At 41.3% G+C, this 27,867-nt stretch overlaps 1 pseudogene across 1 annotated transcript; it reads left to right on the top strand.

Moving 5' to 3' along the window:
• On the top strand, positions 1-26,520 carry LOC117082374 (annotated as a pseudogene). Its single transcript, XR_004436579.1, has 9 exons — positions 1-632; positions 1,004-1,072; positions 3,354-3,422; positions 6,066-6,104; positions 17,499-17,610; positions 20,529-20,564; positions 23,867-23,939; positions 24,268-25,393; positions 26,097-26,520. The product of XR_004436579.1 is annotated as an arf-GAP with GTPase, ANK repeat and PH domain-containing protein 5-like (transcript).
• Positions 26,521-27,867: the final 1,347 nt, after the last annotated feature.

Raw genomic sequence — 27,867 nt, forward strand, 5'->3', positions numbered from 1 at the left:
GTCGGGGAGGGCATTGTGAAGTGTAGGGTGGGGCATTGTGTGCCACATGCCTGGGCTCCCACCTGGGCCAGTGGGCTTCAGTCTGTAGGTGACTACAGAAGGAGGAGGAGCTCTGTCTGTTCTCTCTTCAGGCAGTTGTTGTGTCTATCAGCGCTTGTTGGGTTCACAACCTATTAAATAAGTTAACTGGTCTTCACCCTCCCAGACAAGTCAACTCCGGGGAGGCGGCAGGGTGTGGGCCTTGGTCCACAGCCCTAGCTGGGGCTGGGGCCCGGCTGTGAGGTGGGTAGGAGAGCAGCAGGCAAGACCATCTCTGCAAGTGCAGCATAGCCTCGGCCTAGGACAGCGGGAGTGCGTGGCCAAAGCTGTGAGCAGAGGCACAGGTGGTGGCAGACAGTAGAGACGCCCCATGGGGAACATACTGACCTGTTGTGTGTGCCCCAGGGACAGCCACGAGTTTGACCAGCAACAGGGGTCAGTGTGTCCCTCTGAGTCCGAGATCTGTGAGGTAGGATCTGGGGACAGGATGGCAGGAGCGCCCATGGCTGCTACTGTACAGCCTGCTGAGGTGACTGTTGAAGTTGGTGAAGACCTCCACATGCACCACATCCATGACCGGGAGATGCCTGAAGGTAAGGAGGTGACGGGTGCCATCTGCCCTCGGCTTGCCTCTGGCTGCTGCTGTCCCCAAGGTTCCCTTTGAGGCATCCCCCACTTCAAGCTCCTTTCTGCCTGTAGTCAGCTTTCCCGGGGCTGCCCAGGAGCACAAGCTGGCTCTGCCTTGCATTCCCACCCCTTAGTCTTTCCCCACCAAATCCAGCAGTTTCTTTTTGCCTCCCCTCCCAATTGCTCAGTTCTTGCTCTCTCATCTCATTCTCCCAGGCTGGCATGGGACTATTTATTTATGGCTCTTCTTGTCGAATAAGCAGCAGTTGAATAAATGAGTTGATAAATTTTTATAAATGGTTACATCTTTTTTTCTTTTCTCCCTCTATACATATAGCTTTGGAGTTTAACCCTTCTGCCAATCCAGAGGCAAGCACAATATTCCACGGGAACTGTCAAACAGATGGTGAGACAACATTGTCTGTAGCTCTGTGTATTATCCTGTGGGACTTTGTTGAGGCTTCTTTGGACTATTCTCTTCCTTTTCTCAATAAAAACTCAAATATCCCAACTTTCCAGTACCCATCTTATTTTTTCTTTGTACCTGTCCAGATGGTACCTAAGTGAAGGAACCAGGTAAGTGCCTAATTGTTTCCTTTGTTAAAGTAGCTAAATCTCAGCACAGTTCATATTCAGATATTTGGGGGTTTCTTGTTTAAAATCAGAATGGAGGTTGCCATGGGAGAGGCTGTATGGGATTCTTAATGGGCTGCTGTAAGTCACCTTGATAGAAGCTGCTTAGTTTCTTCTGACTGTAATTTGAACGCAGAAGGAAAAAGAAAAAAGAAGAGTGCTTAAAATAATTGTGAAACAGTGTGAAACGTCCTGGTCAGGGCTGCAGAAAAATGGTTGTGTGTGTGTGTTTGGGGTTTCTCAAAGGAGTTTACCTATGAGGCTCTGATTACTTTAAAATTCTTACTTTAACACAAAATGTGTCTTCCAGATTTATTCTAGTGACTTAACAGACTTTATTTACCTCCTTGTTCTAAAAGATGTGGGGATTGGGTCATGGTCAAAACTTTCAAAAGACATGAAACGTCAATGTAGACTTTTCATGTGTAATCTAAAGATTGCAGGTTAAAGTCTCAGACCTTCCCTGTAAGAGTGTTTGTTGCTGTGGCTCCCGCTTTATCCTTTCCTTTCCTGATAATAGCATTTTGTTCAAACAGAAGAAAGTTGGAGTTTTGGCCGGGCATGGTGGCTCACGTCTGTAATCCCAGCACTTTGGGAGGCTGAAGTGAGCAGATCATCTGAGGTCAGGAGTTCGAGACCAGCCTGGCCAACAGGTGAAACCCATCTCTACTAAAAAAAAATACAAAAATTAGCTGGACGTGGTGGCGCATGCTTGTAGTTCCAGCTATTCACGAGGCTGAGGCAGGAGAATTGCTTGAACCCAGGAGGCGGAGGTTGCAGTGAGCAGAGATTGCACCAATGCACTCAACCTGGGTGACAGAGTGAGACCCCATCTCACCAAAAAAAAAAAAAAGTTAGAGTTTTTCAGTCTCTACACTGCTGGGAGAGGCGGGGGATGGGAGGCGGTAGAAAAGAGAAAACAGTTGGTTTGCCTCCAAAATTTTGCAAAGAGATGAATCTAAGTAAAATTTATTCTGGGTAATAATATGGTTCTTGAATAAAAACTAAAATTTTCAAAATAAAAAACGTTGCATCATAAAGATATTAAATCCAGTCAGCTTATTGGTTTCATTTAAATGCCAGAGATTCGTTACTGTAGAGGAAATGTCTTATAGTTCTTCTATCTAAACTTTGGTTGGGCTCTTAATTTTTTAAGAAGTAGAATAATTAAGACTCTTGATGAGTGTGACTTTGTAACTTGGAAGTACTATCCTCACTTTTCAAGATATTTAAGGATTGCTTTAGAACAAACAAATATATGAATTAATTGATTATACCTTTATACACAAAACATGTAAGTACTTGTGTAAACGTATAGTCTGCTTGGTGATGTAAGGAAAGGCTGATTGATGTTACACACCAGTTAGTAGATGGGTAGTACTGGATGAGAGCCCAAAAATGGCTCTTTATTGTCATTCTTTAGGATTACAACACAGTTTATGTTTGTTTCACTTGGCCCTTTCCAATACAAATAAGGCCTGTGTATATTCTCCCTATGTATTGCTAATGAAGAAATGAAGACTTAGAGATATCACATGACTATAGAAGACAGCTACTCAACAGAACTAAGGTTCTATGTCTCCGAATGACATGGAAGTGACAGATATGCTGAATTTACTTTTAAAACTTTTTAAAACTCTAGAATACATCTTATACTTTGCCTATTAAATAGACCTGTCTTTTAAAACTTACTGCCATCTTGATTTATTTTATGCAAAGTTGATTTTACACAACTCAAAGCCAACATTTACCTCTTCTTTTTTTTTTTTTTTTTTTTTTTTTTAAATAAAGGGGAGTGTCACTATGTTACTCATACTGGCCTCAAATTCCTGACCTGGGTTCAAGTGATTTTTCCACCTTAGCCTCCTGAGTAGCTGGGACTACAAGCATGTGCCATCTTGCTTGACTCTCTCTTATGTCTATACATTCATTTCAGTGGATAAGAATAAAAGTAGAGGTAGTGAAATAGCCTAAATGCAGCGGTCGAATAAATGAGTTGATAAATTTTTATAAATGATTACATCATTTTTTCTTTTCTCCCTCTATACATACAGCTTTGGAGTTTAACCCTTCTGCCAATCCAGAGGCAGCCACAATATTCCAGAGGAACTCTCAAACAGATGGTGAGACAACATTGTTTTTTCTGCCAAGAGAAAGAATAAAAGCTTTTGTTTGATCAGGTTATAGAAAGTATTTAGAAAAAACTCATATTGGTTTAAATTTTTCACCTTTTCACATGTTCACTTGTCTTATTTTAACGTGTGATATGCTTTCCTTTACTTGTTATCATGTTAGTGAAAACATGTAACCTTTTTGTTTATACATTTTGCCATCTTTTTATCAACACAATTAATGTGTCATGTGATGGAGGAGTCATGGATTTCTCTTTATTTATAATTCTTGGATTTATCTTTATTTATAATTCATGGATTTATCTTTATTTACAGTCCCTTTTCCCTTGCTCCAAAGAGTACATTTTAAAGATGAATGATAGAACTTAGGCTTCAGCTTGGTTTTCATTTAAACAAATTAAAAAACGTAGCTGTTTATCATCGGGGATTGAATCTGTGATTTGGGCCTTCTCTCACACAGTCCTCTGACCACATTCATTTACCACATCCAAGTTTATACTACTCAAAACTTTTAGGTTACTAACCTTTTCATTTGATGTAATGTCAATTTAAACATGCCCTACACCTGCTTATTTTCCTCAATGTTATGTTAAATCCTCATTTATTTGCCAAAAAGCCATACACAGCCAAGTTTTCCAGTTGACTTAAACAGCAGGAATACAAGTGAGGGTCCTATAATAATATGCGAAGTATTGCAGCACAGTAAAACATGGGGGTTTGTAAACCTTTCTTTTTATAGTTTGAGTAGACTTTGCCCATCTTGAGTCAGTTATTTCTGATTAGAATTTGTGTTCATTTTTTACATTACTATAAAGAGATACCTAAGCCTGGATAATTTATAACAAAAAGAGGTTTAATTGGCTCATAGATCTTCAGGCTGTACAAACATGGCTTCAACATCTGCTTCTGGTGAGGGCCTCAGCGAGCTTACAATCATGATAGAAGGCAAAGGGGAAGCAGGTGGTTCCACACAGTGAAAGCGGGAGGAGAAAGGGGAAGGGGGAAGGTACCACACTCTTTTTTTTTTTTTTTTTGAAATGGTGTCTCGCTCTGTTGCCCAGACTGGAGTGCAATGGAGCGATCTCAGCTCACTACAACCTCCGCCTCCCAGGTTCAAGCAATTCTCTTGCCTTAGCCTCCCGAGTAGTTGGGACTATAGGCGGGCACCATAACACCTGGCTGATTTTTGTATTTTTGGTAGAGATGGGGTTTCACCATGGTGGCCAGGCTGATCTCAAACTCCTGACCTCAGGTAATCTGTCTGCTTCAGCCTCCCAAAGTGCTGGGATTACAGGCTTGAGCCACTTCATCTGTCCAGTACCACGCTCTTTTAAACTACCATAATGAGAATTTGCTTATTACCATGGGAATGGGACCAAGCCATTCATAAGGAATCCCCCAAACACGTCCCACTAGGCCCTATCTCCAACATTAAGGGTCACATGTTAACATGAGATTTGGAGGGGAACATATCCAAAACATATCAGAATTGTATTTCCCAGCTCCTCCCAGAGCCATTGGCTTCTCTCACCTAGAGAGCATGGAAGTGGTAAAAGAAAAGCTATTCCATGTCCCTCACTCTTCAGTGGTAGGAACTTTTGCCTACAAGGCCCTTCCAGCATCAAAGGTAGAGGCAGTGTAGGAAACAAAGCATGGCCCAAATCCCGCTTGGGGCTTTTATCATTCAGGCTTTTTTCAGGAAAAATAAAAATATTTATTGTGCTGCAGACACCATGTCCAATTAAGTTTGTATACTCATTTTACAATTAAAATTTAGGCCAGGCTCTGTGGCTTATACCTGTAGTCCCAGCTCTTTGGGAGGCTGAGGTGGGTGGATCACAAGGTTAGGAGATCAAGACCATCCTGGCTAATGCAGTGTAACCTCCTCTCTGCTAAAAATACAAAAAAAATTAGCTAGGTGTGGTGGCACGTGCCTGTAGTCCCAGCTAGTCAGGAGGCTAAGGCTGGAAAATCACTTGAACCCGGGAGACAGAGGTTGCAGTGAGCTGAGATCCCGTCACTGCACTCCAGCCTAGGTGACATAGTGAGACTCTGTCTCAAAAAAAAAAAAAAAAAGAAAAGAAGAAAATTAAGATAAGTTACTTTCCAGTTGTATAAAGACTTTTGTTTTGTTTTGTTTTTAGTGACATATTAGTAGATAACCACTAAGTGTGGTTCTAGATGCTTACAGGGATTCTATTGCATCTAGAGATAAGTGCCTGGTCAGGAAGTAGTTCTTAGAGCTGTTAGCTCTTAGCTTCTGATAATTAAAGTAACCTATGTGTAAATGCAGAATGAGAGAATACTAATGGATCATGGCTCATATATGCAACAGTTAAACTTTTTATTAGCTAAATTTTTCGTATGGCCTAAATTTTTGCCCTTTTCTTTTGTACATGAGGATTCTTTCATTTGAATGTAATAGAAACAAAAAGTAAACTAGATGAAAAACTAAGTTTTTAGATTTTACTTTATGAAATTAATCATGCCAGATAATTTAAATTATAAATTATTGAAAATAATTTTTTAAATGTAATTTTGTGTCATTTTACATAGGAGTAATTAGTAAGATGTTAACAACTACTTTTATTTTATAGTATTTGTATCAGAAGTGACCAGTTTTTTTATTCTTAGTTGTAGAAATAAGAAGAAGCAACTGTACAAACCATGTAAGTAAACAGTCAAATAGTTAAGAAATTGATAGTTTGACATCAAAGTAGTCTCTCTTGATTTCTTTAAATTACAATGTGGACCCACTGGCGATAGCATGGACCTCTTTTTGTGGATTTTCTAAATCTCTTCTATTTTCCTAAGTATTAAATTTATCCAGAAAAGTATTTAGCTTAGGGTGTCCACCTTTTAAAGATTTCTGACATTTAAGTTAAATTTCAATAGTCTGGTTCAAAAGATCTGCTTTAAGGTTGGGCGAGGTGGCTCATGGCTGTAATCTCAGCACTTTAGGAGGCTGAGGCGGGCAGATGATCTAAGGTCAGGAGTTTGAGACAACCCTGACCAACATGGTGAAATTCTGTCTCTACTAAAAATAGAAAATTAGCCAGGCGTGGTGGCGCATATCTGTAATCTCAGCTACTCAGGAGGCTGAGGCAGGAGAATTACTTGAACCTGGGAGGCGGAGGTTGCAGTGAGCCAAGATCGTGCCATTGCTCTCCAGCCTGGGCGACAGAGTGAAAAAAATATCTGCCTTAATTATTTAATCTTATTTTTAATGAAATAACAAAAATAGAAAAGCTAAGTTAATTGCCAGCACTGTCTACTGACTTTCTATCACAGCAGGTAAAAGCATACCTTCCTCACTACACCAAGATCTTATTTTTCTCCCTCCTTTTCTTCCAATAGTAGCACACTTTTTCATTAAATCAGTAATATTTACATAATTATGACTCTGCAAATATTATTCACTGCTAAGTCATATGGTATTTTCACTGTGTCTCTGCATTACATGTCCTTCATCCTGTCTCCGAAATATCCTGTCTCACATAACTGCTGTCTTGTGTGGGATCAGCTGAGTCCTAGATTCTGTGTTTCCTTCTGTCCTGTGATCCTCTCTAGTTGTACTTGAACACACTTTCCTGGGTGGAGATGTTTAGAGAGCTGGCCAGTCTTAAAATCCCTCCTCTTTGATAGAGAGGACACCTCTAGGTTGAATCTAAATTTTATGGTTCTGAAGACATTTTGCAGTTGTGCTGTCGTTACAATGTTGTTCTTGAATCTATTGCCAGTGTGTGATACACTATTTACACCCAGGTTTTAGGTATCTGTGGAAGCTTTTTAGGATCTTGTCTCACTCTGAGGTTCTGAAATTTTATAATAACAGCATGTTGGGGATCTTTTCATTTTGTTGAGGCTACTAAACCTGAGACTATCTCTTCTTGAGTTTTTTTTTTTTTAATTTTCTCTGTTACTTTTTTACTGATAGTCTTGTTATTCAGATGCTAGGCTGCTGAGACCAGTACACCTGCATTGGTTTTTAATTTTTTCAGTTTATCTTTTTCAGTTTATCTTTTTATTCTAGTTGTGGGATATTCTGTGACTTTATCTTCTACTATTTCTATTGAATTTTATGTTTTTGAGAGTGTTTTAAGATTTTTTGTTAACTTTTGCTCCTGGTTTTGACTGCTCCCATGAATTCCTTTTTTCTGCTGTTTTGATCTCTTTTGTTGGAGGCTTCCCTCTGATGTATGGTGGTCCCTGGCCTGCTTTATTTGGAAGCAGAACTTCTGTTTACTGGTAGCACTCAGCGTGAGGTTTTGGAAGCCAAACTAGCTTTTCATTTGGGGGACCTCAGTGTATTTGGGGATCTTTACTCGAGACATTTCAGTTTCTTCTGAGAAGGATCTCCCAATTTTCTGCCTGGAAAGTAAAAGCATGACCACTTGCTTTCCAAAAGCAGAGTTAGCGAAGAAAGTTGGCGTTCCATTTTTGGTATACAGTTTTCTTTATATCTCAGGTTTAAGCCATGGTATCTCTGAGCCAGAAATACTTAGGTTTGATATAGCCAGAGAACACACATCTAAGTTTCTTGTCAGATGGAAGTACAGGTGGACTTGGGGCTTTGGTTAGAGATTTTCAACTGACCTTGCTGGCTTTTGTTTTACATTTTACCTGACTTTCCAAAGTGCCATTTGCCTGTAAGTTCACAACCTGCCTTTAGTTCTGCAAGACTAACTGGCTCGCTTTGGTTCCAGTCATTTTCTATAGGCACCAAAGTTGTGCTTCCGTGTTATTTACCAGTCCTTTTTCTACTTCTTATGTTTCAGCATTTATTAAAAATTATCTCTGTCAACCTTCTTTCCTGGTCATGTGTGTAACCTTTATTTTATGACTAATGAGACTTCCGGAGGGAGAGGAAATAAATTCGTGGTCAATCTGTTATATTTAATCCAAATTTAGGACCTATGTTTAAATCAAAGTCTAATTTTAGTATAATTACGATTAACCCAGAGAATTTTTTAAATTAATATATCTATAATAAGCATATTACACTTTTCTCCTAAGGCCTTGTCTAATATTTTCAGTTTGTCCACTGCCATATACTTCCCATTACTTCACAACAGAGATGGAGCTGTTTTCATGAACGCCCAAAGTGTTAGAAATATTTAAGTTAATTAAGATTTGTTCATTTTTAGCCTGGTCAACATAACAAGACCTCATGTCTACAGAAACGTTAAATAACCAATTAGCCAGGCCTGGTGGCATGTGCCTTTCGTTTTACCTACTCAGGAGGCTGAGGCAGAGGATCACTTGAGCTCAGGAGTTTGAGGCTGCAGGTAACTGTAATTGCACCACTGCACTCCAGCCTGGGCAACAAAGGGAGACCCTGTCTCAGAAAAAGGGAAAAAAGTTGTTAATTCTTTAAAAACATATCTAAAATTTGTCCTGCCCAAAAGGAGAGTGAAAAATGTAAACTTTAGTCTTTCTTTTATTTTATTTATATTTGCTGAGAAAAATGCTGTACTTTATTTATGTATTATTTCCATGGGTTTTGGGGGGAACCGGTGGTATTTGGTTACATGACTAAGTTCTTTAGTAATGATTTGTGAGATTTTGGTGCACCCATCACCTGAGCAGTATCCACTGAACCCAATTTGTAGTCTTTTATCCCTCACCCTCCTCCCAGTCTTTCCCCCGACTTCCCAAATTCCATTGTATCATTCTTTTTTTTTTTTTTTTTTTTTTTTTTTTTTTTTTTATTATACTTTAAGTTCTAGGGTACATGTGCATGACGTTTATATCATGTATAACTCCCCAATGCAATCCCTCCCTCCTCCCCCCTCCCCATGATAGGCCCCAGTGTGTGATGTTCCCCTTCCCGAGTCCAGGTGATCTCATTGTTCAGTTCCCACCTATGAGTGAGAACATGCGGTGTTTGGTTTTCTCTTCTTGTGATAGTTTGCTAAGAATGATGGTTTCCAGCTGCATCCATGTCCCTACAAAGGACGCAAACTCATCCTTTTTGATGGCTGCATAGTATTCCATGGTGTATATGTGCCACATTTTCTTAATCCAGTCTGTCACAGATGGACATTTGGGTTGATTCCAAGTCTTTTCTATTGTGAATAGTGCCGCAATAAACATACGTGTGCATGTGTCTTTGTAGTAGAGTAATTTATAATCCTTTGGGTATATACCCAGTAGTGGGATGGCTGGGTCATATGGTACATCTAGTTCTAGATCCTTGAGGAATCGCCATACTGTTTTCCATAATGGTTGAACTAGTTTACAATCCCACCAACAGTGTAAAAGTGTTCCTATTTCTCCACATCCTCTCCAACACCTGTTGTTTCCTGACTTCTTAATGATTGCCATTCTAACTGGTGTGAGATGGTATCTCATTGTGGTTTTGATTTGCATTTCTCTGATGGCCAGTGATGATGAGCATTTTTTCATGTGTCTGTTGGCTGTATGAATGTCTTCTTTTGAGAAATGTCTGTTCATATCCTTTGCCCACTTTTTGATGGGGTTGTTTGTTTTTTTCTTGTATATTTGTTTGAGTTCTTGGTAGATTCTGGATATTAGCCCTTTGTCAGATGAGTAGGTTGCAAAAATTTTTTCCCATTCTGTAGGTTGCCTGTTCACTCTGATGGTAGTTTCTTTAGCTGTGCAAAAGCTCTTTAGTTTAATTAGATCCCATGTGTCAATTTTTGCTTTTGCTGCCGTTGCTTTTGGTGTTTTAGACATGAAGTCCTTGCCCATGCCTATGTCCTGAATGGTACTACCTAGATTTTCTTCTAGGGTTTTTATGGTATTAGGTCTAACATTTAAGTCTCTAATCCATCTTGAATTAATTTTCGTATAAGGAGTAAGGAAAGGATCCAGTTTCAGCTTTCTACTTATGGCTAGCCAATTTTCCCAGCACCATTTATTAAATAGGGAATCCTTTCCCCATTTCTTGTTTCTCTCAGGTTTGTCAAAGATCAGATGGCTGTAGATGTGTGGTATTATTTCTGAGGACTCTGTTCTGTTCCATTGGTCTATATCTCTGTTGTGGTACCAGTACCATGCTGTTTTGGTTACTGTAGCCTTGTAGTATAGTTTGAAGTCAGGTAGCGTGACGCCTCCAGCTTTGTCCTTTTGACTTAGGATTGTCTTGGCAATGCGGGCTCTTTTTTGGTTCCATATGAACTTTAAAGCCGTTTTTTCCAATTCTGTGAAGAAAGTCATTGGTAGCTTGATGGGGATGGCATTGAATCTATAAATCACCTTGGGCAGTATGGCCATTTTCACGATATTGATTCTTCCTATCCATGAGCATGGTATGTTCTTCCATTTGTTTGTGTCCTCCTTGATTTCACTGAGCAGTGGTTTGTAGTTCTCCTTGAAGAGGTCCTTGACATCCTTGTAAGCTGGATTCCTAGGTATTTGATTCTCTTTGAAGCAATTGTGAATGGAAGTTGATTCCTGATTTGGCTCTCTGCTTGTCTGTTACTGGTGTATAAGAATGCTTGTGATTTTTGCACATTAATTTTGTATCCTGAGACTTTGCTGAAGTTGCTTATCAGCTTAAGGAGATTTTGGCTGAGACAATGGGGTTTTCTAAATATACAATCATGTCATCTGCAAACAGGGACAATTTGACTTCTTCTTTTCCTAACTGGATACCCTTGATTTCTTTCTCTTGCCTGATTGCCCTAGCCAGAACTTCCAACACTATGTTGAATAGGAGTGGTGAGAGAGGGCATCCCTGTCTTGTGCCAGTTTTCAAAGGGAATTTTTCCAGTTTTTGCCCATTCAGTATGATATTAGCTGTGGGTTTGTCATAAATAGCTCTTATTATTTTGAGGTACGTTCCATCAATACCAAATTTATTGAGCGTTTTTAGCATAAAGGGCTGTTGAATTTTGTCAAAAGCCTTTTCTGCATCTATTGAGATAATCATGTGGTTCTTGTCTTTGGTTCTGTTTATATGCTGGATTACGTTTATTGATTTGCGAATGTTGAACCAGCCTTGCATCCCAGGGATGAAGCCCACTTGATCATGGTGGATAAGCTTTTTGATGTGCTGCTGAATCCGGTTTGCCAGTATTTTATTGAGGATTTTTGCATCGATGTTCATCAGGGATATTGGTCTAAAATTCTCTCTTTTTGTTGTGTCTCTGCCAGGCTTTGGTATCAGGATGATGTTGGCCTCATAAAAAGAGTTAGGGAGGATTCCCTCTTTTTCTATTGATTGAAATAGTTTCAGAAGGAATGGTACCAGCTCCTCCTTGTACCTCTGGTAGAATTCAGCTGTGAATCCATCTGGTCCTGGACTTTTTTTGGTGGGTAGGCTATTAATTGTTGCCTCAATTTCAGAGCCTGCTATTGGTCTATTCAGGGATTCAACTTCTTCCTGGTTTAGTCTTGGGAGAGTGTAAGTGTCCAGGAAATTATCCATTTCTTCTAGATTTTCTAGTTGATTTGCGTAGAGGCATTTATAGTATTCTCTGATGGTGTTTGTATTTCTGTGGGGTCGGTGGTGATATCCCCTTTATCATTTTTTATTGCGTCTATTTGATTCCTCTCTCTTTTCTTCTTTATTAGTCTAGCTAGCGGTCTGTCAATTTTGTTGATCTTTTCAAAAAACCAACTCCTGGATTCATTGATTTTTTGGAGGGTTTTTTGTGTCTCTATCTCCTTCAGTTCTGCTCTGATCTTAGTTATTTCTTGCCTTCTGCTAGCTTTTGAGTGTGTTTGCTCTTGCCTCTCTAGTTCTTTTAATTGTGATGTTAGAGTGTCAATTTTAGATCTCTCCTGCTTTCTCTTGTGGGCATTTAGTGCTATAAATTTCCCTCTACACACTGCTTTAAATGTGTCCCAGAGATTCTGGTATGTTGTATCTTTGTTCTCATTGGTTTCAAAGAACATCTTTATTTCTGCTTTCATTTCGTTATGTACCCAGTAGTCATTCAGGAGCAGGTTGTTCAGTTTCCATGTAGTTGAACGGTTTGGATTGAGTTTCTTAGTCCTGAGTTCTAGTTTGATTGCACTGTGGTCTGAGAGACAGTTTGTTATAATTTCTGTTCTTGTACATTTGCTGAGGAGTGCTTATTTCCAATTATGTGGTCAATTTTGGAATAAGTGCGATGTGGTGCTGAGAAGAATGTATATTCTGTTGATTTGGGGTGGAGAGTTCTATAGATGTCTATTAGGTCCGCTTGGTGCAGAGATGAGTTCAATTCCTGGATATCCTTGTTAACTTTCTGTCTCGTTGATCTGTCTAATGTTGACAGTGGAGTGTTGAAGTCTCCCATTATTATTGTATGGGAGTCTAAGTCTCTTTGTAGGTCTCTAAGGACTTGCTTTATGAATCTGGGTGCTCCTGTATTGGGTGCATATATATTTAGGAGAGTTAGCTCTTCCTGTTGAATTGATCCCTTTACCATTATGTAATGGCCTTCTTTGTCTCTTTTGATCTTTGATGGTTTAAAGTCTGTTTTATCAGAGACTAGGATTGCAACCCCTGCTTTTTTTTGTTCTCCATTTGCTTGGTAGATCTTCCTCCATCCCTTTATTTTGAGCCTATGTATGTCTCTGCATGTGAGATGGGTTTCCTGAATACAGCAGACTGATGGGTCTTGACTCTTGATCCAGTTTGCCAGTCTGTGTCTTTTAATTGGAGAATTTAGTCCATTGACATTTAAGGTTAATATTGTTATGTGTGAACTTGATCCTGTCATTATGATATTAACTGGTTATTTTGCTCGTTAGTTGATGCAGTTTCTTCCTAGCCTCGATGGTCTTTACATTTTGGCATGTTTTTGCAATGGCTGGTACCGCTTGTTCCTTTCCATGTTTAGGGCTTCCTTCAGGGTCTCTTGTAAGGCAGGCCTGGTGGTGACAAAATCTCTAAGCATTTGCTTATCTGTAAAGGATTTTATTTCTCCTTCACTGATGAAGCTTAGTTTGGCTGGATATGAAATTCTGGGTTGAAAATTCTTTTCTTTAAGAACGTTGAATATTGGCCCCCACTCTCTTCTGGCTTGTAGAGTTTCTGCCGAGAGGTCTGCTGTTATTCTGATGGGCTTCCTTTGTGGGTAACCCGACCTTTCTCTCTGGCTGCCCTTAAGATTTTTTCCTTCATTTCAACTTTGGTGAATCTGGCAATTATGTGTCTTGGAGTTGCTCTTCTGGAGGAGTATCTTTGTGGCGTTCTCTGTATTTCCTGAATTTGAATGTTGGCCTGCCCTACTAGGTTGGGGAAGTTCTCCTGGATGATATCCTGAAGAGTGCTTTCCAACTTGGTTCCATTTTCCCCCTCACTTTCAGGCACCCCAATCAGACGTAGATTTGGTCTTTTTACATAATCCCATACTTCTTGCAGGCTTTGTTCATTTCTTTTTCTTCTTTTTTCTTTTGGTTTCTCTTCTCGCTTCATTTCATTCATTTGATCCTCAATCGCTGATACTCTTTCTTCCAGTTGATCGAGTCGGTTACTGAAGCTTGTGCATTTGTCACGTATTTCTCGTGTCATGGTTTTCATCTCTGTCATTTCGTTTATGATCTTCTCTGCATTAATTAATCTAGCTGTCAATTCTTCCACTTTTTTTTCAAGATTTTTAGTTTCTTTGCGCTGGGTACGTAATTCCTCCTTTAGCTCTGAGAGGTTTGATGGACTGAAGCCTTCTTCTCTCATCTCGTCAAAGTCATTCTCTGACCAGCTTTGATCCGTTGCTGGCGATGGGCTGTGCTCCTTTGCAGGGGGAGATGCGCTCTTATTTTTTGAATTCCAGCTTTTCTGCCCTGCTTCTTCCCCATCTTTGTGGTTTTATCTGTCTCTGGACTTTGATGATGGTGACGTACGGATGGGGTTTTGGTATAGGTGTCCTTCCTGTTTGATAGTTTTCCGTCTGACAGTCAGAAGGACTGTCTGTTGGTCTGTTGGAGATTGCTTGAGGTCCACTCCAGACCCTGTTTGCCTGGGTATCAGCAGCAGAGGTTGCCGAAGATAGAATATTGCTGAACAGGGAGTGTACCTGTCTGATTCTTTCTTTGGAAGTTTCCTCTCAGGGGTGACGCCACCCTGTGAGGTGTGGGGTGTCAGACTGCCCCTAGTGGGGGATGTCTCCCAGCTAGGCTACTCAGGGGTCAGGGACCCACCTGAGCAGGCAGTCTGTCCGTTCTCGGATCTCAACCTCCGCGTTAGGAGATCCACGGCTCTCCCCAAAGCTGTCAGACAGAGTCGTTCGCGTCTGCACCGCCCCCGCTCTTTCCCCTAATGGGCTGCAGCTGTGCGCTGTCCGCAGAGGTAGAGTCTACAGAGACAGGCAGGCTTCCTTGAGCTGCTGTGAGCTCCACCCAGATCGAGCTTCCCAGCGGCTTTGTTTACCTACTTAAGCCTCAGCAATGGCGGGCGCCCCTCCCCCAGCCTCGCTGCTGCCTTGCGGATAGATCGCCGCAGACGGCTGTGTTAGCAGTGAGGGAGGCTCCGTGGGCGTGGGACCCTCCCGGCCAGGTGTGGGATATATTCTCCTGGTGTGCCTGTTTCCTTAAAGCGCAGTATTGGGGTGGGAGTTACCCGATTTTCCAGGTGTTGTGTGTCTCAGTTCCCCTGGCTAGGAAAAAGGGATTCCTTTCCCCCTTGCGCTTCCAGGTGAGGCGATGCCTCGCCCTGCTTCAGCTCACGCTGGTCAGGCTGCAGCAGCTGACCAGCACCGATTGTCCGGCACTCCCTAGCGAGATGACCCCAGTACCTCGGTTGAAAACGCAGAAATCACCGGTCTTCTGTGTGGCTCGCGCTGGGAGTTGGAGACTGGAGCTGCTCCTATATCGAATTTCTCCATTGTATCATTCTTATGGCTTTGCATCCTCATAGCTTAGCTCCCATGTGTGAATGAGAACATACAATGTTTGGTTTTCCATGCCTGAGATACTTCACTTAGAATAATAGTCTTTACTTCCATCCAGGTTGCTGGGAATGCCATTAATTTATTCCTTATGATGGCTGAGTGGTATTCCTCATATATATATCTGTATGTATATCACAGTTTCCTTATGCACTCATTGACTGATGGGCATTTGAGCTGGTTCCATATTTTTGTAGTTGTAATTTGTTTGAGTTCCTCGTAGATTCTGGATCATAGCCCCTTGTCCAATGTATAGACTGTGAAGATTCCCTCCCACTCTATGGGTTGTCTGCTTACTCTGCTGATTGTTCCTTTTCCTGTGCAGAAGCTCTTTAGTTAAGTCTCACTTGTTTGCTTCTGTTGCATTTGCTTTTGTTGCATTTGCTTCTGTGTTCTTGGTCATGAAGTCTTCGCCTAAGCCAGTGTTTAGATGGGTTTTTCCAGTGTTATCTTCTAGGATTTTTATGGTTTCAGGTCATAGATTTATGTCCTTGATCCATCTTGAGTTGATTTTTGTGTAAGGTGAGAGTTGAGGATCCAGTTTCATTCTCCTGCATATGGCTTGCCAATTATCCTAGCACCATTTGTTGAATAGGGTTTACTTTCTTCACTTTATGTTTTAGTTGTCTTTGTTGAAAATCAGTTGGCTATAGGTATTTGAGTTTATTTCTGGGTTCTCTATTCTGTTCTATTGGTGTATGTGCCTATTTTTATACCAGTGCCATGCTATTTTGGTGACTATGGCCTTATAGTATAGTTTGAAATTAGGTAATGTGATGCTTCCAGATTTGTTGTTTTTGCTTAGTTTTGTTTTGGCTATGTGAGTTCTTGTTTGGTCCCATATGAATTTTAGGATTGATTTTTCTAATTCTGTGAAGAAGGATGGTGGTATTTTGATGGGAACTGTGTTGAATTTTTAGATTGCTTTTGGCAGTATGGTCATTTTCATGATATTCATTCTTCTCATGAGCATGGGATGTCTTTCCATTTGTACGTGTCCATGATTTCATTCAGCAATGTTTTGTAGTTCCCAACGGCATATCAAAAAGATAATCCAGCCAGGAGCGGTGGCTCACAGCTGTAATCCCAGCACCATTTGTTGAATAGGGTTTACTTTCTTCACTTTATGTTTTAGTTGTCTTTGTTGAAAATCAGTTGGCTATAGGTATTTGAGTTTATTTCTGGGTTCTCTATTCTGTTCTATTGGTGTATGTGCCTATTTTTATACCAGTGCCATGCTATTTTGGTGACTATGGCCTTATAGTATAGTTTGAAATTAGGTAATGTGATGCTTCCAGATTTGTTGTTTTTGCTTAGTTTTGTTTTGGCTATGTGAGTTCTTGTTTGGACGAGGGCCCTACTCTTATGGAGAGGCATACTCTCTCATGAGGGGAATACTCTGCAAGAATTAGCATCTTGTAAGCAGTGGTGAATTCGACTAATTAGTGTACAAAAAAACATTTTTTGGTGTGGCTGCCGACAGAGATCCAAGAGGGTAGATGGAGTCGAGCTTGCTGAAGCAAGGAAAGAGAAAAGCAATATTCTAGGCAGAGAGAGCAGGGGTAGAGCAGGAAAATGGTTAGGTGCAGGCCAGATTTATAGAATGAAATCAATCAAGTTTTGAAATTGGAAAGTATTCTCTGAGAGTGTCATTTGAGTCATGTCATGGCAGTCTTATTTAAACATGAAGTGAAAGGTAGCTTTTTAAGTTGTCATCTGTTTTCAGGGTGTGAGAGAATATTTAAGTGATACTCTTTTTATCCTCCACATAAGAAAGTAGGACTAGAGAAACCTATGGCTTCCTCACTTGTTGGTGGCCTAGCAGCCCCGGTACGCCGTTCTCCTGCCTCAGCCTCCCGAGTAGCTGGGACTACAGGCGCCCGCCACCACACCTGGCTAATTTTTTGTGTTTTTAGTAGAGACAGGGTTTCACCGTGTTAGCCAGGATGGTCTTGATCTCCTGACCTCGTGATCTGCCCTCCTCGGCCTCCCAAAGTGCTGGGTTTATAGGTGTGAGCCACTGCGCCCAGCAAAGTCAACTTTTCTCATGATTGTTAAAGGTAATTCGTAAAATCCTTGTTAGGTTTGATGACAGGTACCACATTAAGGGCAGCATTTTATAACCCGTATCTTAGACAACGTCTCTGGAAGTTAAGAGCCTCCAATGGGTTTTCTGTAGAGTGCACATGATACCGCACTCAGGCAGTTCATGGAGTGTAAGAAGTATCTTAGTGGCCGGGCGCGGTGAGTTTCCGTCAACAATACAGCTCATGTTCGACAGTATTCCTTGATGACAGCATAGCCAGCCATCCTCATCTTACAATGACAATAATATCGTGAGTACAACTATATTGCCAAGGGATAGATTCCTTTATTCTAAAATTATTTCAGCTATTTGGTTGTCCTCTTCAACAATCAGTTTAAGAAATTGGAGTCAACTATATATTGATATCCAGATTCTAAATATTAAGTATCAATTTATCTTTTAATCTTAGACACCATGGTGGAAGGAAAAATCAGTTAGCAGAGAAGCAATCCCAGAAAAAGTGTATCTTTTTGATGCCTTTATGCCTTTAGACAATGTTGAACACAGTGAGAAGGATAGGTTCCCTTTATTGAATGTTTTTTGTGAAAACCTAGTTTTTCAATGCATTGTAGGCCTAAATCAGTGTGCACTACTTTCTTTGGACATTAGCCTTGGAAGAAGGAACAGCTTTTCCTCTTCTGGCACCACAGTGTATCTGCATTTGAATTTCTCCCATTGTGCACGAGCACCTCATGGGCCACAAAGATGCGCTTTGAGAGCACCCTGAGATGAAGTTTATTCTAAAAGGAACAACCACCACCAGCACCAGCTGCATAGGGGCTGTCCAGTGCACATTACCATCATCTCCTCGGGTCATGAGTGTTGATTTTTAGAACACAGTTTGGAAAGTGCTAATTTATTAGAACACAGTTTGGAAAGTGCTAATTTAGAATATTAATGTCTTTATCTTTAATTTTACTTTTCATTCTGTAAACATAATTAGCTTATAAACAATTTTGTTTCAAATGCACTAGCCTTTTTAGCGAATTCAATTGTCAGTAACTTTTATTTCAATGAAAAATGGCAAGTTTACACTCATAATAATGTCACTTTTCTCATTCCCTTTTTTTTTTTTTTCTTTTTTTTTGAGATGGGGTCTCGCTGTGTCTCCCAGACTGGAGTGCAGTGGCATGATCTCGGCTCACTGCAAGCTCCACCTCCCAGGTTCATGCCATTCTCCTGTCTCAGCCTCCCGAGTAGCTGGGACTACAGGCGCCCGCCACCACGCCCAGCTAATTTTTTGTATTTTTAGTAGAGACAGGGTTTCACCGTGTTAGCCAGGATGGTCTCGATCTCCTGACCTCGTGATCCACCCGCCTCGGCCTCCCAAAGTGCTGGGATTACAAGTGTGAGCCACCACACCCGGCCTCTCCCTCCCTTTTAACAATAGTTGTGATGAAATTGTGTTTGCGCAAAAACTGGACTCAAACTCTGTCTCAAGTCTTGAGCTTTGGGACCTATTGAGTAATCACTAAATGTCTGTAGTCAGCCGAGTCTCTTAAATCTTTGAGCACACATATACCAAAATACTTTACGTAGAGTCCCTGACTTCTTTGAGTTCAAAAGATTTTCATGTGTTAGCATAAAATTCAAAAGTAGCTTTGAAGATTAATCTTTCTCAAATTTCATGCTTTTTTCCTCATTATTCTACTTTTTAGAAGTCTACTTTTGAAAGTAAAGTAAGTTTTAATTTGCCATTAGCAAGTTTGAGAAATAATCATTTGGTATATTCACTATTGATGAAATAAAGGTTTATTGAGCAAATTAATAGAGCAAATTGGCTTCAAGAAAATATTTTGGAAAATGTTTATGATGAGTCAGTAGTGCAGTGTTGTCAGTGGGATAGGTGGAACTCACTGAGATCACTTATGCAAGGTTTTTTTTTTCAAAATACATGTCTGCAAACACATGCATCTTCCCATCTTTACTTTCCCTCTATCTCTAGGCACTGAGAAGCCTTTTAGGAAAATAGGGATGGATGTGAGGCATCTTTATGTGAGGAAAGGCATCCCAGAAGGTTCTGATTTTCACCCCAGCTCAATCATTCCACACTTTGCTGCACAATGAAATCACCTGGGAAACTTTTACCAATAACCTTAATGCCCAAAGTCATACCCAGCACTCATTACATTAAAATGTCTCATGTTGAAGATGAGGCCGTTATTAAAGCTTCTCAGGTGATTTTAATGTGCAGCAAAGTTTGAGAGCCACGGTTTAGAGTTTAGGACAAGAAACTGCTCCTATTTGGTGAGACCTTGGGCAAGTCAGTTTTAAGGTTTGTTTCCCTGATCTGTAAAATGAGTGTTGAATTAAATGTCGTGTAGGGTCATTGGTCCTTTCCAGCGTGTAACTTTAAATTCTGTAATTTTAAAATTGTTTTAGTGATGAAAACTACTTGAAGCATTATTGACATGTCCATCTTACATGCCAATGTTACAGCCTTTTAAAAAAGTGCTAATATTGTATAGACCTATTACTTAAATTGAGATTTGCCTTCCCTCAGTTATTTTGAGCCTCATTCTACAAAATTAGCTGGGCATGGTGGTGCATGCCTATAATCCCAGCTACTCAGGTGGCTGAGGCAGGAGAATCACTTGAACCTGGGAGGCAGAGGTTGTGGTGAGCTGAGATCGCACCATTGCACTCCAGCCTGGGCAACATGAGCAAAACTCCATCCCCCCCTCAAAAAAATTACCTGGGTATAGTGGCGCAACCTGTAGTCCCAGCTCCTTGGGAGGCTGAGGCATCAGAATTGCTTGAACCTGGAAGGTGGAGGTTGTGGTGAGCCAAGATCGCACCACTGCACTCCAGTCTGAGCAACAGAGCGAGACTCTAAGTCAAAAAATAAATAAATACATAAAATAAATCGCATGGGATGAAAGGCTTTGTGGGCAGAAGAGCATATAACAAGGAAATCTGTTATTATTTATATATTATAATTGTCAACAGAAACACGTCTTCTAACAGCATATTGCCTCGCATTTTGGCTCTCATATTTTTACAAAAAACCAAGAAATGAAAACAAAGTGCACTTATGGTACTGTTCTGAACTAGAAGATTTGAATTTCAGGGCCGCTAGGAGAGTTTCCTCTGCCCCCCCTTTAAAAAATGTCTTCAGGCCTAACAAATGATAACATCTATTGTTATGAATTGTTTTTCCTTCCACAGAGTGACCTTGGAGATACATCATGATATCACGCAAAGGTGAGCTTTTTAGAAACCTGTCTTGTTATTCTAGCTAATTACTTTGCAAGATATCAAGTTCAGTGTTAGGTCACAGCTCTAGACATCGTAAGCTGTATTGTGTGTACTAAAATATCGAAGCAAATTATTAGTGTTTTCTTTGTTTCTTAAGACTCTTTAATTCTTAAATGATTGAGAATCTCAAAGAGTATGTGTTTATATTGATTATATTGATATTGACTGTGGTAGAAATGTAAAATTGAGATTTTTTTTCAAAATCTATTTTCAGTTTAGATTTCACAGCCTTACTACTGTTGATATTATGAGCTAGATAACACTTTGTTGTGAGGACTGTCCTGTGCATTGCAGAGAGTTTAGCAGCATTCGTGGCCTCTACCAACTAGATGTCAGTATTAACCCATGACCCAGATTGTAACAACAGAAAATATTCCTTGAGAACAATATTTTTAACAGAAATTTCTCATTGAAAGGTAACTTTTCTACAACAAAAAGTTGAGTAAAATGTGTGTCATGTATTTATATTATTTAAACTCTCTCCTGTTGAGCTTAATAAGAGAAAACTGGATTCTCTAGATCTTTCTTTGCAATTTGCTTTAAAGAAGCAATAAGAGGCCAGGCACAGTGGCTCACGCCTGTAATCCCAGCACTTTGGGAGGACAAAGTGGGCGGATCACAGGATCAGGAGATCGAGACCATCCCAGCTAACATGGTGAAACCCCGTCTCTACTAAAAATACAAAAACTTAGCGGGGCATGGTGGCACACACCTGTAGTCCCAGCTATTCTGGAGGCTGAGGCAGGAGAACCACTTAAACTCAGGAGGCGGAGGTTGCAGTGAGCTGAGATCATGCCGCTGCACTCCAGCCTGGGTGACAGAGCAAGACTCCGTGTTAAAAAAAAAAAAAAAAGGCAATAGGCTGGCCAGGCGCGGTGGTTCACACCTGTAATCCCAGCATTTCGGGAGGCCGAGGTGGGCGGGTCACTTGAGGTCAGGAGTTTGAGACCAGCCCGACCAACATGATGAAACCTGCCTCTACTGAAAGAAAAAAAAATGGCTGGACATGGTGGCGCATGCCTGTAGTTCAGCTACTTGGGAGGCTGAGACCGGAGAATCACTTGAACCTGGGAAGCAGAGGTTGCAGTGAGCCGAGATCTTGCCATTGCACCCCAGCCTGAGTGACAGAGGGAGACTCCATCTCAAGAAAAGAAAAAAAGAAGCAGTAAGATGACCCAACCTCATGCAAATAGGTAGCTGGTAAAAGGTGTATTTTAAACTTTTCAGACAGTTGTGGGTATTCTTTAATACTAAATCAAAACTTCACAAGTGCTAGTTTCTTAAATTAGTTACAGTGGCATTTTCCATATTAATAAATTTATTCCATCAGTACTCATTGATCTTTCTTGCACAGTAAATGGATCTTTCGCCCCATACTTGCATTTATAATATGCATTAGTTACTTGGAACATATTAGTTTATGTTTTATTATGTCAAAAATCACTTTTAGTTTAACTACCAATCTTACTTTAAAATGCCTTTAAGTATTGAAAAGCTGTCAAGCCTACAGTAGAAGGAACAAGTTTTTCAAAGTCCTCAGGAAAGCTTAAATTTTATCATTGGGAACAAATATTTATTTTTCTTGAAGTGACAACGTCTCACTTCATTTATTTTTGAGAATGATAGTTGTATTTTTTTTTAGACCGAATCTCACTTTGTCACTTGGCTGGAGTGCGTTGGCATGATCTCAGCTCAAGCAATCCTCTCACCTCAGACTCCTATGTAGCTGGGACCACAAATGTGTGGCACCACGCCAGGCTAATTTTCTTGTATTTTTGGTAGAGACAGGGTTTCGTTATGTTGCCTAGGCTGGTCTCCTTGAGGTCTGAAGGAGCTCAAGTCATCTGCCTGCTTTGGCCTCCCAAAGTGCTGGGATTTTACAGGCGTGAGCCACTGCGCTGACCCGGTTGTAATTTCAAATAAAAACGATGTTCTGTGAAAAAAGTGATTTTTCAGTTCACAATTAAATCACGAATTCTAAAAAACAAAAAACAACATACTGCAGTCAGCAAAGTGCTTCTTGTTAACTTTCCACTTATTCAGAATATTAAAGAGACATGTCAAGGTTTAATAGCATTAATTTTTACTGCTTCCTCAAAGACATTCTTAAGTAATTCAGGCTATGTTTTTTAACTGTAGGGGTCAGTAAAGAATAGAGTGACTACTAATGTAATTGGTACCACTGCCTTGATTTATGCTGAAAAACTAGCAGTTTTACCCACTTTTGCTTTTATACAGTCATGGTAAGTGTCAATGAAAAAGCAGGCAATGACTTTGTATTACTTTTACAAATTTTTAAATTTTTAATCAGCTTTCTCAGGTTTAATTAATATGATTCAGAACAGTGTTGGCCAGGCACAGTGGCTCAGGCCTGTAATCACAGCACATTGGGAGGCCAAGGTGAGCGGATAACCTGAGGTCAGGAGTTCAATACCAGCCTGGACAACATGGTGAAACCACATCTCTACTAAAAATACAAAATTTAGCCAGGCATGGTAGCGGGCACCTGTAATCCCTGCTACTCGGGAGGCTGAGGTAGGAGAATCATTTGAAGCCGGGAGGCGAAGGTTGCCATGAGCCGAGATCGCGCCGTTGCACTCCAGCCTGGGCAACAAGAGTGAAACTTGGTCTCAAAAAAAAAAAAAAAAAAAACAGTTTTGACCTCTTAGGCCTTCTGGAAAGGGTCTTGGGGATCCCGAGAGGTCCACCGAGCCCATTTGGAGAACCACTGGTTTATCACACAGGCACAATGCATTAGTTTTACAAAGTTTAAAGTTCATCAAAGACTGGCCTCTTAAGAAGGCAGATGAGATTTTAATTCAAACAACAGAAAATACATAAATACGTCACGAAAGTGTACTACAGAGAACTAAAGAGGAAGGAAGCTAGGAAATCTGAATCACTTTTACATTTGTTAAAATTCATCACTACTACTTTGTAAAACATTCTTGTGTTTCAATGTGTGGTTAGAAGAGTGAAAATATATTTGGTTTATTGCCATTGCCTGTTAGGGAGAGTCAATACTTACAGGCATTTTCTGACTGGTTATCGTATAAAAGACTTCACAGTACAGGACATGATGTGCTGAGGAAGAAGAAGTCAGGAAACCCTCTGCAAGTCAGCATCCAGAAGAATTCGTAAAAACTGCTTTGGTAAACACCAAAGCACACAGGAGGCATTATTTTATAAACAAATGTTATAATAAGATATTAACAGTTTTTGAAGTAATGCACATTCTTATTTTATAGAGATGCAGATGGATCTTTGAGCATATTTGATGAACAGTTATACTCATTTATATTAAGTGGCACTTTTATTGCAGTTGTATTTTCATCATACACTTGTATCTGTTTTAAAATCTTCCCCATTTCATGTTGCATTTAGCCATCTTAAGTGTTGTAAAAAGAATGTGCTGGAATAAGAACTGATCTGCAGTGGCCCAGAAAATGTATCTTTCTAAAAGGTAATTGTGAGCTGTCTATAGGACCCTGCAAGTCACTACCCAGTTCTTGAAGCCGGGATTACAGGTGTTAGCCACAATGCCTGGCCCAGAAAATGTATCTTTCTAAAAGGTAATTGTGAGCTTTCTATAGGACCCTGCAAGTCACTACCCAGTTTTTGAAGCCATTCCTCCTTCTGTTCCACACAGGTTTCCACCATGCACATTACCCAGACAAGAAATGGAGGCGGGAGTTTAAGTAACTATTCTTCCTCCATTCCATCGACTCCCAGCACCAGCCAGGAGGACCTTCAGATCAATGTTCCTCCCACTGCCAACACACCCACGCCCGTTCGCAAGAAGTCCAAGTGCTGGTCCAAGCTGTTTACATCTTAGAAAGGGAGTGACCCAGACAAAGAGAAGAAAGCCCCAGAGAGTCATGCTGACACCATCGGGAGCAGCAGAGCCATCCCCATTAAACAGGGCATGCTCTTAAAGTTAAGTGGGAAATGGCTGAAGAAATAGAAAAAGAAATATGTCACCTTCTGTGACAATGGCATGCTCACCTATTATTCAAGCTTAGGTGATTACATGAAGAATATTCACAAAAAAGAGATTGACCTTCAGACATCTACCATCGAAGTCCCAGGAAAGAGGCCACCCCTAGCCACACTGGTCTGCGCGCCCATTTCCAGCTTTAAAAGCAATGGCCTATCCAAGGACATGAACAGTCTATGTACCTCAGCCAATTCAGACACCGGGCTGGGTGACGCTGTATGCTCCAGCCCCAGTATCTCCAGCACCACCAACCCGAAGCTCAACCCACACCCCTCTCTTCATGCCAACAAAAACAAACACCGAAGGAAGAAAAACACCAACAGCTTGAAAGACGATGGCCTGTCTGGCACTGCTGAAGAACAAGAAGAAAACTTTATCATTGTGTCCCTCACTGGCCAAACGTGGCACTTTGAAGCCATGTCGTATGAGGAGCGGGATGCCTGGGTCCAAGCCATCGAGAGCCAGATCCTGGCCAGCCTGCAGTCATGCGAGAGCAGCAAAAGCAAGTTCCGGCTGATAAGCCAGAGCGAGGCCATGGCCTTACAGTCCATCTGAAACATGTGTGGGAACTCCCACTGTGTGGACTGTGAGATCCAGAATCCTAACTGGGCCAGTTTGAACTTGGGAGTCCTCATGTGTATTGAATGCTCAGGGATCCACTGTAATCTTGGCACCCACCTTTCCCAAGTCCGATCTCTGGACCTGGATGACTGGCCAGTTGAGCTTATGAAGGTTTTGTCATCTATTGGCAATGAGCTAGCCAACAGCATCTGGCAAGAGAGTGTTATGCCCAGACCGTTTGTTCCCCGAAAAAGACCACCAGAGTCCAGAGTCAAAGCCAACCGGCAAGGATCTTTAATGCAAGTTCGAACTTGGTCCCTCTGTTCCACAACATACAGGAGGGCCCTGAACAATGCGTGCGCTTGCCTTTTATAGCCTAATGTAAACAGGACTTGTAAAGTTGCAGAGGAACGAGGGAATTCTCTAGGTTACAGCATTACAATTGGTTAACATTTTAAGTTTATACATTTAGCAGTTTTTTATTGGTTCCCGCGCTCTCACAAACGGCTGTGTTCTTATCGGGGATTTTCCAGGTGGTGTCCTTCTAAAGTTGAGATATATGGTAGTCTTTGAATTGAAAGATATATGGTAGGGAGACATATGGTGGGATGAGCCCAGGAAGTTGAGGGATATATGGAGGGGAGACATATGGTGGGATATGTTTATACTGGGCTCAGGAAGTTGAGAGATATATGGCAAGCACTAGTAATTAGAACAGAAAAAGAACAAGACAGGGACTTTCACATTGCTTGTCTATACAACATCTGAAATCTATAGATAACATTATCGGTTAGGTCGGGCGTCAACTTTTAACTAGGCTCAAGGCGCCGCCCGGGCTGTCTGCCTGTAGGGTCAACTTCTAACTAGGCTCAAGGCGCCGCCCGGGCTGCCTGCCTGTAGATTTCATTTGGTCTCTTTCAAGAGCAGCCAGGGGCGGACGAAACCCTCAGTAGACTCCACAAGGGAAGAGAAGGAATGGTGGATCCATGCCAAATACGAACAGAAGCTCTTCCTGGCCCCACTACCCTACATGGAGCTGTCCCTGGGCCAGCACCTGCTGCAGTCCACCCCAATGAGGACCTGTGGACAGCCATCCTGCTGCTGGCACATGGCTCCCAGGAGGAGGTGAATGAGACCTGTGGGGAGGGAGACAGCTGCACGGTGCTCCATCTGGCCTGCCGCAAGGGGAATGTGGTCCTGGCGCAGCTCCTGATCTGGTATGGGGTGGACGTCATGGCCTGAGATGCCCACGGGAACACAGCGCTGGCCTACGCCCGGCAGGCCTCCAGCCAGGAGTGCATCAACGTACTGCTGCAGTACGGCTGCCCTGACGAGCACATGTAGTATCTGTTTAATTTTATTTGACTGCAGTCTCCTTGGTGCAAAAACAAAATGGGAAAAATAATAATAACTCAGAAATTCAAAAGGAAATCACAAATTCAGCTCATAATAGCATTTTCAGTACATTTTGTAAACTAAGTAAATACACAAAAAGTTGATTTTTCTGACTATAAGATACATTTTATGTCCTTTTGCTGAGGTGGATTGTTAGTCTCAGGCCCTCCTGGGCCACATTGCCCGAGTCAATCACAGGCTTCTGTATTATGTATTGAGATAAGATGTGTGAAAATATATTTGAAAAAAAGTTCATAAATATGCGTTGATTTTTGTACACATGGCACTTCTTTTTTGTTTGTTTGTTTGATCGTTTTTCGCTCTGTTGCCCAGGCTGGAGTGCAGTGGCACGATCTCGGCTCATTGGAAGCTCCACCTCCCAGATTCATGCCATTCTCCTGCCTCAGCCTCTCAAGTAGCTGGGACTACAGGTGCCTGCCACCACGCCTGGCTAATTTTTTGTATTTTTAGTAGAGATGGGGTTTCACAATGTTAGCCAGGATGGTCTCGAATTCCTGACCTCATGATCCACCTGCCTCAGCCTCCCAAAGTGCTGGGATTACAGGCTTGAGCCACCATGCCTGGCCCATGGCACGTCTCTTAATTTATAAATTGAACTGGATGTGAACTAATAAAGTGCAGCTAGTTGAGATAAGAGGGTTACAGATTGGCTGGGCGCAGTGGCTCGCACCTGTAATCCCAGCACTTTGGGAGGCCAAGGCAGGCTGATCACGAGGTTAGGAGATCGAAATCATCCTGGCTAATACAATGAAACCCCGTCTCTACTAAAAATGCAAAAAATTAGCAGGGTGTGGTGGTGGGCGCCTGTAGTCCCAGCTACTCAGGAGGCTGAGGCAGGAGAATGGCGTGAACCTGGGAGGCGGAGCTTGCAGTGAGCAGAGATCGTGCCACTGCACTCCAACCTGGGCAGCAGAGCGAGACTCCGTCTCAAAAAAAAAAAGAGGGTTACAGATCATTGCACATGGAAAATATTCCCAGCAGTAAACACATCCATTAATGTGATCTACAGCTTTTAAAAAGGAGCATCTCAGAATAAGATGGCGGTACAATTTGCTTATTAAAATTGAGAAAGGAAAGAAAAAAAAGGCACACTGGAGTATAGTAGAAAGGGAAAAGAAGGACTGTGATTTCTCGTGATTGAAAGCTTGATTTAGATTGCATGTGGCTTTTGCTACCCAAGACCAAGTGGCTCTGGCAAGAGAGGGTTGTTTTCCGAATGCCAGACCAAGTGCCTTACGAAGGTAGCTGCTGATGGTTCCAGATGTAGAGAGATAG

The sequence above is a fragment of the Trachypithecus francoisi genome, unplaced genomic scaffold (assembly GCF_009764315.1).
Source record: "Trachypithecus francoisi isolate TF-2019V2 unplaced genomic scaffold, Tfra_2.0 Lachesis_group9, whole genome shotgun sequence".
Classification (NCBI taxonomy): Eukaryota; Metazoa; Chordata; class Mammalia; order Primates; family Cercopithecidae; genus Trachypithecus; species Trachypithecus francoisi.